This window comes from Coenobita brevimanus, chromosome 64 (genome assembly GCF_032717465.1).
Source record: "Coenobita brevimanus isolate Jiangsu-jjx chromosome 64, ASM3271746v2, whole genome shotgun sequence".
Lineage (NCBI taxonomy): Eukaryota > Metazoa > Arthropoda > Malacostraca > Decapoda > Coenobitidae > Coenobita > Coenobita brevimanus.
The window spans coordinates 33,060,276-33,075,438 of NC_137017.1; positions in this window are offsets into that span (position 1 = coordinate 33,060,276).

Below are 15,163 nucleotides of genomic sequence, written 5' to 3' on the forward strand. Positions count from 1 at the left end.
AAGGGGGATTTTTGTGGATGGATAGCCTATATGACGTGACTTCATCTGAGTGGCTTATATTGTGTGTGTGTGTGTGTGTGTGTGTGTGTGTGTGTGTGTGTGTAATTCACCGGGTCGGTCAGGATCACATGATGGTCGCGATCGTCAGCTTTTACCCTCCCGGAAGGGAGCTGAGAGCTCATATAGTCCGATCTAAGGGCAAGGCTGTGACCTTCACACACCCACACACCCGTCCCCTTGCTCAAGGGGGACAGTAACCACCCACTTCTTCAGTGAAACTTTTCGCAACCTGAGCGAGGCGCGAACTCCCGTCTACCAGATGGCAAGCGAGAACGTTACCACTGCGCCAGCGAGCGGTGTGTGTGTGTGTGTGTGTGTGTGTGTGTGTGTGTGTGTGTGTGTGTGTGTGTGTGTGTGTGTGTGTGTGTGTGTGTGTCTGTGCCAACGTGCGTTAGTAGAAAACAAAGGAAAAATCATTGGGTTGTCTTCCTGGAAGTATGTTATGAATATGCTGGAAGGCAATATTAGGTACGGTAATATTGTTGTGGCCGACTTTTTTGTTGGTTCCTGTTTGGGATCCGCCTAAATTCCGTAGGGCAGTGGTTCCCTACCGAAGGTCCATGGCAGTATTGTTAATATTTTCATTTTTTCATTTTATTAACTAGAATTCGGCAATAATTACTGTTCATAGTTTCACACTATTAAATCCGTACATCTCGTTACTGAGCGAGCCAGAGCCGTGGGTGCAACTGACCCTGCCCGTGAAGTTAGTGTTTGTGGGGGAGCATGGAGCACGGCCAATGAAGTCAGGCAACATCGTACCTGGTGCTCTGATTGGCTGCATACCTAAGCCTGACGAGTCCGCGACACGTACACACAGCTCTGTCAGTAACGGGCAGATCTCCTTGCTTGCAGTTCGCATTTCCTGAAGGCTGCTGTATTACTCGCAGACTAAGAGTTACACGTGCATTAGATACCTCTCGCAACCCTATCCTCGACGTTCACACCTCACACCCTTCGCAGCCAATCGTCATCTATCCTCTCAATATGTTCAAACTGTCTCAATCTACCCCTACTTATCACAACACCAATACCTTTTAGTTCCATCCCTCCTCTCGACTCTTCACTCGTAATCATAGTACCCCAGGCTTCTCTCCAAGGGACGCACTACACTTCTATTTAATCATTGTCATCTTTGTACTGTTGAACTTGCTAATATCCTCTTTACTGCCAAGATCTCACTACATATAGCATCACACTCCCAACACATACTGCAGACAAGAATCTCTAAGCACGGAGGGACAGCCTTCTCAATGTTAGGAAAAACAACAGCTCTCTGAACTTCCTCCAGCCACCACTCCTTACCCTAGCCACAGAGCTACGTCCAGCCCCACCTCCAACATGTAATATTGCCCCCCAAATAACAAAACTCCTCCACCCAGTCAAGGGGCTCTCCAGCAAAATGAATCCTGTCATGCCTGTCAATCTCTGCGTGCACTCCTCGACACACCATACACACGAAATCAGTGTTATTTCGCAGCCTACCTCTAATACCACTACATCTCTTATGCACCCACTTACCACAAACACTGCACAAGATAAAGTTACTTCCCACACACCCTTGTGGCAAACTGCACATTGCCACACTCCCTTTGCGTTTGACCGTACTGCCAGCGGCCCTAGGTATCAGCACTTGTTTTATCCGCATCAGATCTTTGTGCCCCATTCCATCTCTCCACTTTTCCTCCGCCTCCTTTGATTCTCTCTAATCAGCACCAACTCATCGGCATTCAAGATCTCTCCTGGGAGTCCAGTCCATTTCTGAAGTCACTTGAGAGAACTTCAAACGCCATGACAAACAATAAGAGGCTCAAGGCTGATTCCTGATGCATTCCAACATACAAGAAAAACTCTTATCACTCAAATCTCCATTCAGTTTCTCCTGGGTGCGAGCACCTACATACAACATAACAACTCTAAGCAGCCACTCATGGATTCCAAGTTTTCTCATTGCCTACCTCACAACCTCCCTAGGGAATCTGTCAAAGGCTTTCTCCAGATTAACAAAAACAAGTACAGACTCCTTTCTTTACTATATTTTTCCTAAAGTTTTCTGGCAATGAATATGGCATCAGTGGTCCCTTTGCCTGGCATAAACCCAAACCATTAATGTTCACTCTATTTCTTATCGCGCCGACCATATATGTAGGAGTGTGTATATATATATATATATATATATATATATATATATATATATATATATATATATATATATATATATATACCACACACACGTCGGTAGTTGTGGTCTAGCTGATTGGTGAAATTGACATTTGGCAGTGTGGTAGGTAAGGTTGATCAGAATGTGTTATATGAATCATTGCTAATGTTTCTTCTTCTTACAGGTCAGTTGTTGCACCAGCGTCAGATACACACACATGTATCAAGTAAGTGCTTTGTGTGTGTGTGTGTGTGTGTGTCAGCACGTGTGTGGCAGTAACAGGTGTTAGCGGGTGGCCAGGTGCTTGGGGTAATGGAGGGGTGAGGGAAGGGAGAGTGGGTGTTGCGTGTGGCATGTTGCGCTGCTCCACCCCAGCCACAGCTACGTGATCGTTACTCTCTCCCTTCACTCCCTGCTTCTCCACCACTCCACTTTCAGTTCTCACACTTCTCACTTCACCCTCTTCTGTACATCATGTGAGAGGGATGTTATTGAGTAGTGGCGGCCTAGTTAAGTAAATCTGCAATAAAGTTTAGAGGTACGGCTTGAGTATATCGTAAAACAATATGAGGCACTTGTCAGGAGTTTGTTACTACTTTTAGTGAGAATATTTCCTTCCCTGCGACCCCAGAGAAGCCGAGAGTCTCAGAGGGCCATAAAGTTCACGGAAAATCTTGGTTCCACTCAAGTTTTGTTTCATCCTCGGCGCTTAGCCTATCTTGCTTTTTCATCAAGCACCCTTTCTTATTCCCTGCATTGCCATCTGCCAGTTTTGCGTTTCTTCCATACACAACTTCTCCTCACGTACCGTACGTTATTTCCCTGGCACTTCCGACTCCCTCTTCGTTCCCAGGTTCGCTATTTGCATTTTTTTTTTTTTTTTTTTTTTTTTTTTTTTTTGGCTCTACTTTTTTTGGAATTTTCCTATGACACGCCAACTTCATCTACCATAAACATCATACTTGTCTTTTGATGGCCAAATCTGAGCCAGGTTGCAAGTGTGTGTGTGTGTGTGTGTGTGTGGTGCAAACTTGGCATGCCTGGGTGGTGTGTGATGCTGGTCACCTGCGTTATGGAGTCTGGTACCTCCTGCATGAATCACCGCCCATTCCCACCCCGCCCTGATCCATTGCCACTGCCACCACACGCTACGACGGCCTGAAGGAACCAGCCCGTTGACGGTAAAGGCGTCATGCTTTCATGGACCGTATCAGGTAGAAACTGAAGATAGACTGGGCTGAGAGAAGGTAAATGGCACTGATGTGTGAAAAGACGCACGGCAGAGGAGTATGTGAATAAATTAAGTGTAAAATCAGAAAAACGACAAGGACATGATGAACTGCCCAAGAAACACCACAACAACTGAATAAAAGTCTAACGATAACCAGAATACTCGTATAATATAAGAGAGTGTCCTCGGCCAAGTGTGAGGGACTAAGGGCAAGAATAGGAGCGAGGGTAAAGGGCAGTAAGGGATTATAAGAGTAAACGCGAATGAAGTTGGTTAAAATGTGATGAAGGGCACGGATGGGTGAGGGAGAGGAGCACAAAGCTAAGGAGCCGATGTGAGGTGCCGCCTGAGGGTGGAGAAGAGCGAGCGAGAAGGGTGGTGGTGGTCCGGAACTTGATGCGGGACACATCCGGGGGCGGTTGGTCCCGAGGCGGTCCCGCGGGTGACGCCACGGCACCAGGTTAAAGAGGATGGCCACGCAGCGCAATCCACTCTGTGCTGCTTCTGTGATGCTGATGGCGAGCCTGTTGCAGATGATGTGCTGCTGATGCCTCTGCTGTTGGTCTTGTGGTGGTGGGAGGTGGCGGTGGTGACGCGCCCCTGTTTATGGTGTGTGCTGGTGGTGATGGTGTGATGGTGATCGAGACTACTGTGGTAGTAGTAGTTGGATTCAGTTGGTGCTGGTGCTGTGTTTGTGGTATTGTGATGTGCTTTGGTTATGATTAGTGATGATCTGATGCTGCGCTTGTGATTGTGGTGTGTGGTGCTTGGGCTGTTTGGTGTTTTGTGGTGCTGTGCGTGAAGTTGTGATATGATGTGCTTCTGTTGGTAATGTAGTGCTGTGCTGTTCTTGTGATGGTGATGATGTGCTTTAGGTGATGTGGCGCAGTGCTTGTGATGGTGATGTGATAGTGTTCTTGTGATGGTGATGAGGTAGTATGCTTGTGATGTTGATGTGGTGCTTTGCTTGTGATAGTGTGGTGTTGTGGTGATGATGAAGTGTTTTGCTTGTGGTAGTGTAGTGTTGTGGTGATGATGGGGTGCATTGTTTGTGGTAGTGTGGTGTTGTGATGGTGATGTGGTGCTGTGCTTATGGTAGTGTGGTTGATGTTGTGATATGTTGCTCTGCTTGTGGTAGTGTGGTGTTGTGGTGATGTTCAGTGCTTGTGGTAGTGTGGTGGTGATGTGGTGCTCTGCGTGCGGTTGTGTGGTGATGTTTTGTGCTTGTGGTAGTGTTGTGACGATGATGTGTTGTGCATGTGGTGTTGTGGTAGTGATGTTGTGCTGGTACTCGTGTGGTGATAGTGTGATAGTGTATTAGTTTGGTGTATTTTGTGGTGTGGTAATGGTTCCTGTTGTGGTTAATGTGGTAATGTGATGTTTCTGTGGTGGTGATGTGGTAGTATATGTTCATGTGATAGTGATGTGGTAAAGTGATACTCCTGTGATAGTGATGTGGTAAAGTGATACTCCTGTGATAGTGATGTGGTAATGTGATGTTCTTGTGGATATGTAGTAGTGTGATGTTTCTGTGGTGGTGATGTGGTAGTATGATGTTTCTGTGGTGATGATGTAATGTGATGTTCCTATGGTGGTGATATGGTAGTGTGATGCTCCTGTAGTGGTGATGTGGTAGTGTGATGTTCCTGTAGTGGTGATGTGGTAGTGTGACGTTATGGTGGTGATATGGTAGTGTGATGCTCCTGTTGAGGTGATATGGTAGTGTGATGTTCTTGTGATGTGGTAGTGTGATGTTCTTTTGGTGGTGTGGTATTGTGATGTTGTGTGGTGATATGGTAGTGTGATATTCCTGTAGTGGTGATGGTGTGATGAATGCAGGTCCTGTGAGATATTGGTGGGGTTATGGTGATGTGCTGCTGGTACTTTGGTGCGATGGATGCAGTTAGTGGATCTGTTAATGGTGCGGTAAAGGTGTATCAGATGTTGTGGGAGACGTTGATGATGTGATGCGAGCCGCGTGTTGGCATTAATGTGAGGGTAGGATGGTACAGTCTGTTGCTGGGAGTGATGTTAACTGCCCTTGACTGTGAGAGGTACTACATAAAGCATGAGAAAGTGCTAGACACTTGGGAACTAAAACTTATTACTCATCTTGTATAAACTGGAACTAATTAATAGCGAACGCCAAGACTAGACATACACTACTGCAGAGACGATTACGCCCAGAATGTGTGACACAAAAATTTCCATCAAATGTAATAAGCTGTTCTAGGTTGTTGATTAAGCTTCCAGTTCGGAGAAAACCATGAACTCTGCCATGACTAACCCTGCTTTGGGATTTGGATTTAGATGTAGCTTTGTTTGAGGGGAAGTGACATGAGTTTCAGTGTTTGTTTTCGTGGGCTAGGGTGCTGGATTATGTTTATAATTTGTGCGAATAGTATATTGGTGTAATGTTGATTATGGGATACTCATACGATGATGATTTTAGGACTGGTAATGTTGCATGTTGGAGAGGGGGAGAGGGGAGGGGCTTTATGAAAAATATACACAGGTAATGCGTCGATCACTTGATGATTAGTGATGTGACTGTAGATGTCTTTATGGTGATGGGAGGTTGTTTAAGTAAGAGACTGAATTGGTAGTGATGTGATGCTGTGAGGCACTGGTGGTTCGGTATCGGTCTGAATCTTGCGTAATGGAGAAGCAGTAATGGTGATGTGGTGTAGTGCACTGTGGTGGCGAACTCCAGATACTTTGTGTATTATGGTGCTGGCGAGATCTTGTGATAATTGTGAAAAAAAGTGTTGGTCACCGTGATCACACATGAAATATGTTACATTAATGGGGAAGGTAGTTCCATAAAAAGAAGGAAAGGAATCAATGGTATTGTCAGTGGTGGTGGTAGTGAGGTGTGACAGGTGCTTTGTGTGCCTATAGAGGTCTGTGTTAGAGTAAGAGGTAGGACAGGAGAGAAGAGGGAGGAAGAAACAAAGTTGAGATAGGGTAGGATACGGAAGAGAGGTTGGAACAGAGGAATAGGAAGGATGGGAGTAGAGAAAAGATCATTAGATGAAGGGAAGAAGACCGGAAAGAAGGAAGGAACAGAATAGAGAAGGTTGGGCTAGAGAAACTAGAAAGATTTCGGGGGAGAGGAATGGAGGGATAAATCAAAGTGAAGAATGGGACAGGCAGCAGAGTAGTGGGAAGAGGGAAGGTGGTACATTAGTGAGGCGGAGGGTTTGCAGAAATGGGGCGGAGGAAAGAGGTAGGACGGTGGGAACTGCAAAGAATTCAGGAAATGGAATAAGGAGGAAGGAAGGACAAAAGTGCTTTGAAGATGAATTCAAAAGTAGATAAGAGAAAGGATGGATGGATGGAAAAAAAAAATCTTGGTACTCGTATGTTGACAGCAGAGAAGCGAATAGTAGAATCGAAACAAGAAATAGTAGGAAGTAGGACTTATTCTACACGCATTCCCTCGTATCTTGTTTATACAGTGCTAATAGAGTACGGTACCTTGGCTTGGGGGGGTGGAAGTTGGGTGTATATGAGACGGCAAAGGAGGTGAGATGGCGGAGAGGAGGGAAGCAAAACGAAAGCTGGGGAGTGAGTTGGGAAAACAGAAATTTGGACCTTGAAAAATGCGAGCTGCGGTCCGCCAGTTAATTAGGTCTCCACATCATAGTGTGGAGAGCTACTGTTCTCCGTATCTTTCTTCCAAACTCTTTTTCACCTTAGCGCCATTCGTTTTTTCTTCACCAGTTCGCTTCAGGCTGGCCACAATTATTCCTTGAGCCAATAACCCCTTATACCTCTTGTCATCATTTTTTTTACTTTCATTTAACCATTTCAAAGGGGTCAAACCTCAAACCAAATAAACACGCTAGTTTTGAGATTGTGTGTTTTGTATAATCATTAACCATTGTGTCATTTTGCTTAGGAGCAAGTTCATTGTACTCTAGCTTTGTGAAGACCACCTTGCATTCCCATGGGAATGTTGGCAATCTTGTTTCAGATAAGCATCCTCTCGTAACTGGTCTTCTTTACGACACGGAACTGCATGTAAGATTGTTTGTTAATGAACGCCCGGGTGGGGAAGATGCCATCGGGTTGGTGACGGTGTTGGAGGTGGGAAGGGGAAACTGAGAAGGAAGTCAGGGTAGATGAGAGTTACTGGGACTAATGAAAAAGGACGCACAGGAGAATGATAAAGACGGAAAGGATGGGAAAAAACAAGCTATCTGTTGATGGGAAACGAACAGACGGGAAGGAAGAGCTGGTGAAAATGGAGCACCATCGATACCTTGCTGGGCATCAAAAGCCAGTATTAAAATAAAGGAAATCAGGAAATGTATGACATGTAACAGGAGTGGAAATGTTGATGAAACAGTATGGTAAGATAGGGAATAGAACATTTGAGCAAATATTATAAAATTAAGGAGGGAAAAAGTGAATGTATGTGTGCTGGGGGGGGGGGGCTTGTAGTTGTTCACGGCACAGAAGCAAATAAGGATAGTTTGTTTTGGGCCTAGTGATCCGATCCTGTAATACTGTAAACAAAGATCACTTCATTTAGACTTCAGTATTTCCCTGATACGGCAGTCGTTCTTCACAACTAAAGTTCATTTAACAGCTAATCGACAGAATGAAATAAATTTAACAAAAAATATTTGACATTAATTACAAAATGTTTCATAACTTTACACAATTTACTATACAACCCTCACTCCATAATACAACCCAGACCGAAACAAACACTGCAAGGCATAATGATTTAGAACCCGGTACACATAAACACCATTGGATAATGTTATAATGCCTACATGAAGAGCCTGCCTACCTACCTACCTACCTACCTACTGTACCTCTCTCTCTCTCTCTCTCTCTCTCTCTCTCTCTCTCTCTCTCTCTCTCTCTCTCTCTCTTTATCTGTCCATCTCTGTCTGTCTGTCTATCTATCTATCTATCTATCTATCTATCTCTGAAAAGTAAAGAATACATTGCTCCGTACAAACTTCATTGAGTCAGCTGGATCCTTTGTTAATTCCCAGGCCTCTCCACCTACCAAACCTCTCTTTCTCACACACTCATTCACCATATCTATCCACCTTCGTCATGGCATACCACTCCTCCTCCCACCTTGAAACTCGCTCAGATATACCCATTTCACCACTGTTCACACTCATTTTGTTCACATGACGGTACCATCCAAACACACGCTCATTGACTCTGGTGTCCACAGACTTCCTTACTTTTCGTCTTTAACGAATCACATTATTTCTTTTCCTATTCATTCTCCACATTCCACACACATTCTTCAACAGCCCCGTTTCGACTGCTTTTACTCTTAACTTCTCATTTCATGCTACACCATAGTCTCACACCCCTCTGATAGAGTAGACACTAAAACTCCTTCATGCAAGCCTCTTGCAGTCTCTGCACTTAGACTTCTGTTTCTTATCAAGGCCGTCATAGCACCGGTCACTTTCTTTCCCTGTGCCACTCCATTTTCCACGACTTTTGCACATTTATCTCTTGTTCTGTCACAGCATCTGTTAATTAATTTCGCCCACCATGTACTGTGACATCACGTCGGGAGTCACGTTCTTTCTCAATAGCCTTATTTTATATATATATATATATGATTGATTTATTTATACGTACATACACAGGCAGAAACGAGAGAACCCTTCAGCCTCTGTTTTGCTCTGTCGAAAGGGCAAAACTCAGCAAAATAGCAGAGAGAGAGAGAGAGAGACCTTCCTGCACAGTTTCATCACTTCATGCCTAGCACTGAAATCTTATACTGCAAAGCCCTGGCATATTGTAGCCTATTTTCGGACTTATGTACACAGTGGCGTAACTTTTTGGCGGAGTTGGGGTGGGTTGGGGGTTTAAAGCACACTGTAAAGGATCCTTAATAAGTTTTGGTTTTGAAGGTTATTGTTATTGTGCTGTTGTCGGGTGATGCTCCGCGCAGAGTCAGTGTTATACACAGACAGGCAGACCGATACGAACTTAGGATTTTAGAATTTTATATTTAATTATACAGTGTGTACATATTCATCTGTACATACGTGCATTATATACAGTACACACACACACACACACACACACACACACACACACACACACACACACACACACACACACACACACACACACACACACACACACACACACACACACACACACACACACACACACACACACACACACACACACACACACACACACACACACACACACACACACACACACACACACACACACACACACACACACACACCATGATACCCGTCCTCTCGGCCTTTGTTACCGTGGGTGGCACTCCTGGTTGCTTAATTATGGCTGGCAAACCTAATCCTACTCTAGTGCTGTCAGTCTCAGCAATACGACAAGCCTCGTTCCTGTTATAAACGCCGCCGCATCGCTCCTCCTCAGTCACAGCAACTGGTATTGTTTTGCCGCTAGTGCCCTCTTTCCCAGTGGAACACCAAGCCTTTGCTCAGTCCAGCTTTCTAATAAAGTCTTTTTGTAGCTCCTGGATTATCGACCTAATTACAGTGCATTGCTCCTTCACTTGGCTCTCTAATACAACAGTAAACTTCTATCTATCTATCTATAGCCCGACGCCCTAATCCCGCAAAGGATGGCCGCAGACAAAACGCCTCCAAGTCACTCTGTCACCCATCATTTGACTACCCTCCCCCCAACTCACTCCTCCCTCCCTCATATACCTCTCAACTCCATCCCTCCACCTCATCCTCGGTCTACCCCTCCCTCTCCCTCCCTCCACCTCACCTACATACACCCTCTTAGTCAGTCTTTCACTCTCCATTCTCTCCACATGTCCAAACCACCTCAGTGTATTTCTCGTAATCTTCTCAACCACATCCACATCCACCCCGCAACGTTCCTTCACTTCTTCATTCGTCAACCTGTCCCTCCATGTCACTCCACATGCTCCGTTCAAGTAACTCATTTCCACTGTTCTCACTCTTGACTTGTTCGCCTCTTGCAAGGTCCACGCCTCGCTTCCATACGTCAGGGTAGGGATCACTACTATCATGCAGTGACTTCTTAACTTCCATACTCACCTCCCTATTTCTCATTACTGCTTTCAGTGAACCAACAACCTTCCTTCCCTGCTGTACCCTGTCACGGCACTTCATCCCCCAGAGTTCCATCCTTACTCATCACACTACCCAAGTACTTGAATGCACTCACATTCTCCATATCCTCACCATCCAACCTCACTGCACATTCTGTGACTTGTTACATTAACTTTCAGATTCCTCTTCCTACACACTCCCAAATTCATTCACCAAACCTTGCAACTCCCATTCATGTTCACTCAACAATACTGTATCATCAGCAAACAGCAACACCGGAATCTTCCAAATCTCACCCTCATTCATTAGAGCCATCCCCACATCCACTGCCCTACCTTGCACCGCCTTTACCACCCCATCCATGTATAGACTAAACAGCCATGGAGACATCACACAACCCTGTTTCAGTCCCACATTGAGATCAAAGAACTCACTCAGCCCACCATCCACTCGCACCGTAGCCCTAGCTCCTTCGTACATACTCTTCACAGCACTCAACAATTTCCCCTCCACTGCATATATTCTTAATACCTTCCACATACCTTGCCTATCTATTCTGTCATAAGCTTTCTCCAAGTCCATGAAGGCAGCATACACTTTCTTTCCCTTCTTTAGATACTTCTCCACTAAACATCTTAGAGCAAATATCTGATCTACACACCCTTTTCCGTTCCTAAATCCCCCTTGTTCTTCTCCAACTAGCTCCTCTGACATATGCCTAACCTATCAATGAGTATTCTACCATATATTTTTCCAGTCACACTAAGAAGGCAAATACCCCTATGGTTACCACATACTTCTCTCCCCTTTTCCCTTGTAAAAAGGAACAATTATACCTGATTTCCAGTCCTCTGGAACCCTTCACTCTTCCCAAGCCAATCTACACAGCTTCCATATCCACTCCACAACAATCTCACCCCCATACCTCAGCATTTCACTACACACTCCATCAATTCCTGGGGCCTTTCCAGTCTTGGTCTTCTTCATTGCTTCCACTACTTCCACCCTACTGATCTCTTCCTCCCTCTACTCATCTCTTCTTCTCCCAGCCATTCCCCAACCACTTATACTCGCATTGCTTTCACTCTCTACATTCAACAAATCCTCAAAATGCTCTTTCCATCTCCTCAATTTCTCTCTCTTCTCCACCAACAATCTATTATTCCTATCTTTCACTCCCATACTATTTCCCCTTTCACAGTGTCTTACTTTCTTTACCTCCTTCTAAAACAATTTCTTACTCTCCCTCCATTTCACAATCAGATTCCTCCCAAATTCTTCATCCACTTTCTTCTTACTTTCCTTCACCAGTCTCTTCACCTCCCTTCTCCTGCTCACATATACCTCTCTTTTCTCTCTCTCATCTTCTCCCCTACCACTGCTCGCTAGCCATGCACTATATGCCTTCTTCTTTTGTTCTACAGCTCGTTTAACCTCATCATTCCACCATGCTGTCCCTTGCACACCCTTGCATCTCCTCCTCACTCCACAAACCACTTCACACGCTGCGCCTATCTCTTCCGTGAATATCTTACATATGTCTTCCACCCCTTCCATCTGCCCTAACTCATACCTTCCCAGTCTTTCTTCCACTATGCTCTTATACTCTGCCATTTTCTCACTGTCTTGCAGCTTCTCCACTTTTCTCACAGGAGCTGTTTCCTCCTGTCTTCCTCTTCGTCTCGTCAACCATTTTCTTTGCAGCTTTACCTTGGCCATCACTAAGTGATGGTCCGAGACTCCATTCCCCCACCGTCTCCACACTCTTGTATCTAACACTTGTCTTCTCATTCGCTCATCCACACACACGTAGTCTATCATTGCCTTTCGTTCAACAAGTTCACCATCCATCCTCCTCATTACTCTCAATGTAGACCTGTGGATCATCTTATGCCGAAAGTAGGTGTTAGCTATTGCCAACCCTTAACCAACACAGATGCCCACCAACGCACTACCATTCCCATCTACTTCAGCTGGCACACCCCACTGACCAACCACTCCATCCACTCTTACATTCCCATCTTTGCCATTCATGTCTCCAATCAAAAGCACTCTCTCGCTTCTCTCAAATTTGTCCATACATGCTTCTACACTCGCCCAAAACTTATCTTTCACTCTTGCCACTCGGTCCTCTGTCGGAGCATACGCACATACAATCACCCACGCTTGTATACCTACTTTCATCCTCACCCATACAATCCTTGCACCCACTGTTCCATACTCTCTTATATTCTTCTTCCATTTCTTGCATATCATCAGACATACTCCCTCTCTTGCCCTCTCATTCTCATTAACTCCCGCATATATACCTAAATCATATTCCCACTCTCTCACCCTTTCACCCTTCCAATTAGTTTCAGTCAATCCACATATATCCACTCTTGCATCCTCAAGCACCTGAACAATCTCTCTCTCTTTCACTTCATCATTCACTCCTCTCACATTCCATGTCCCCACCCTCAGAATGTCTTTTGTCTGTTCCGTAGTCGTCAACGTATGGTCCGTCCTGGTCCGAGGCGCTTTATATCATCAACTCTTCAAATATCTTTATTTGAAGTTTGTGTGTGTGTGTGTGTGTGTGTGTGTGTGTGTGTGTGTGTGTGTGTGTGTGTGTGTGTGTGTGTGTGTGTGTGTGTGTGTGTGCGCGCGCGCACCAGTTTTTTCAGCGACCTGGCTTGTCCGTGAAGAGCGACCTTGACCTGGCAGTCCAAGTCACTGGCACCCGCCAGCAGGAACTGGCGCCGCTAACCTGCATCTGCTTGCAACGCTCTCTTATTCACCACCTTGACATGTATAATCAGTCCCAGGATTTTGTCGTACGTTTCTGAGGGTCTGTGAAATGTGTCTGTGTAAAACAGCCTGCAGATTATTATTATTATTATTATTATTATTATTATTATTATTATTATTCTGTTGTTGATAACGTTCTCTGCATCATGAGTCTGGTCGGAGATTACATGACATCCATGCATCCGTCCGTTCTACCTTCCGGAACGTCTGGTTGCAACAGCGCCTGTGTTGCCATGGTGACCTGGAGCAGAGGAAGGAATATGCAGGGAAAGGGAGAAATATGCAGGGAAAGGGAGGGTAATAACGGGGGAAGATAAGGCTGTTATGGACAGTATAAAAAGCAGACGAGAGGGGAAAAGGAAGTAACACAAAACAGAGTTTGGCATGGGAAGGAAAACGAAAGAAAATGAGGAATGGGAGGACTTTTCCCGGCAAGGAGGAAAGAGAAAAGTTAGGGATGATAGAACTTAGATGGGAGATGGGTAGGGGTAGGGAGAGGGGAACTGAGAAGGGGTTTCACTCACGGTGGGACTGGGGTGCGAGACGCGCGTAATGACTGCTCTTTGTATTTCTCTGTCGTTGATAATTAACTACGTTTATAATGCTCCGTCAGTGATCGGAGAGGGGTGTCATTGTCGCCTTTCTGGTCTCACCAGCACTGCTGCAGCTGCACTAATTAATTTAGGCCTTAGACTGACAGACGTCAGTGTAAAGGCATTTCCGGTATTTTAGTGCTATTTAGCATTATTTGTATGGTTATGAAGCCAGATGTTCATTATAACGGCACGTATCAGCATAGCGATGGTGGTAGGCAGGGACATTCACCATCCCCTCCATGTTGTCCCGCTTTTAGTTGACTGCCTGAGTCCCAAACCAGATTAATTCTTTTAGCCCAGGTTACTTTTTACCATGCTTGGTGGTAACCATATAACTAGATGGATGCCTGATGGTCTCGTGGGTCAGGGCATTCCGACCGAATGTGACCCTGTGGTCTTACATTCTAGTGCTGATTTGGGTTTATTGTTCACATAATACTGCTTATGGTAGAGCAACTGGTCACTTGCCTTCAGTGTCTGGACTAAGGAGCCTAGTTCGGGCCCCTATGCTCCTGATGGGATCATAAAGGACTCGAGTATGTAGGATCAAGGTAACGTAATTTCATTGTAAATTCTAGTTTGTTTATCCCTTGCAGCATCAGAAGCATTATTTCAAAGCCAAGTCACTCTATTCAGTGTAACGTTAATGGAAGCTTCATGTCAGAATATAGACGTATAGGCTCACTGTACCTTTCCTATTTCATGTAGTGAAGTATAGACCCAAATCGCCACCTGCTTCCATTGTTTCAGTTGCTGTAGTTAAGCCAGAGGGTTTGTATCGCATACATAGCATAGGCTAATGAGGCACTTACAGTACTTTCAAATTGTCACCCACAGAATACTGTGACGGGTTTGGAGTACCTTCTTGGTGTCATGTACGAGCCCCTTTGTGTGTGTGTGTGTGTGTGTGTGTGTGTGTGTGTGTAAAGAGAGAATTCAATAGGTGTTAGCGGCAATGGAATTATTACCAGCTTTAGCAGCTTCGCTTTGTGAATCCCAGGAGAAAGAAACACGCGTCAATATCTCCTGTGAGGCATTGTTCTCTGTTACTGTTGTCATAGACTAGACTACAGAGGGTTGGACCCTGCCCTGCTGTACCTGTCTATCCACACCAGTACCACACAGATAACAATATGGCGGTCCAGGGCACGGATATTGCCGGTAGGTCAGTAATATGTATTATTTGTGAATGATCGCGCTGGGTTGTATACTGTAGGTGTTTCCCGGAAGCCTTTTGAAATAATAC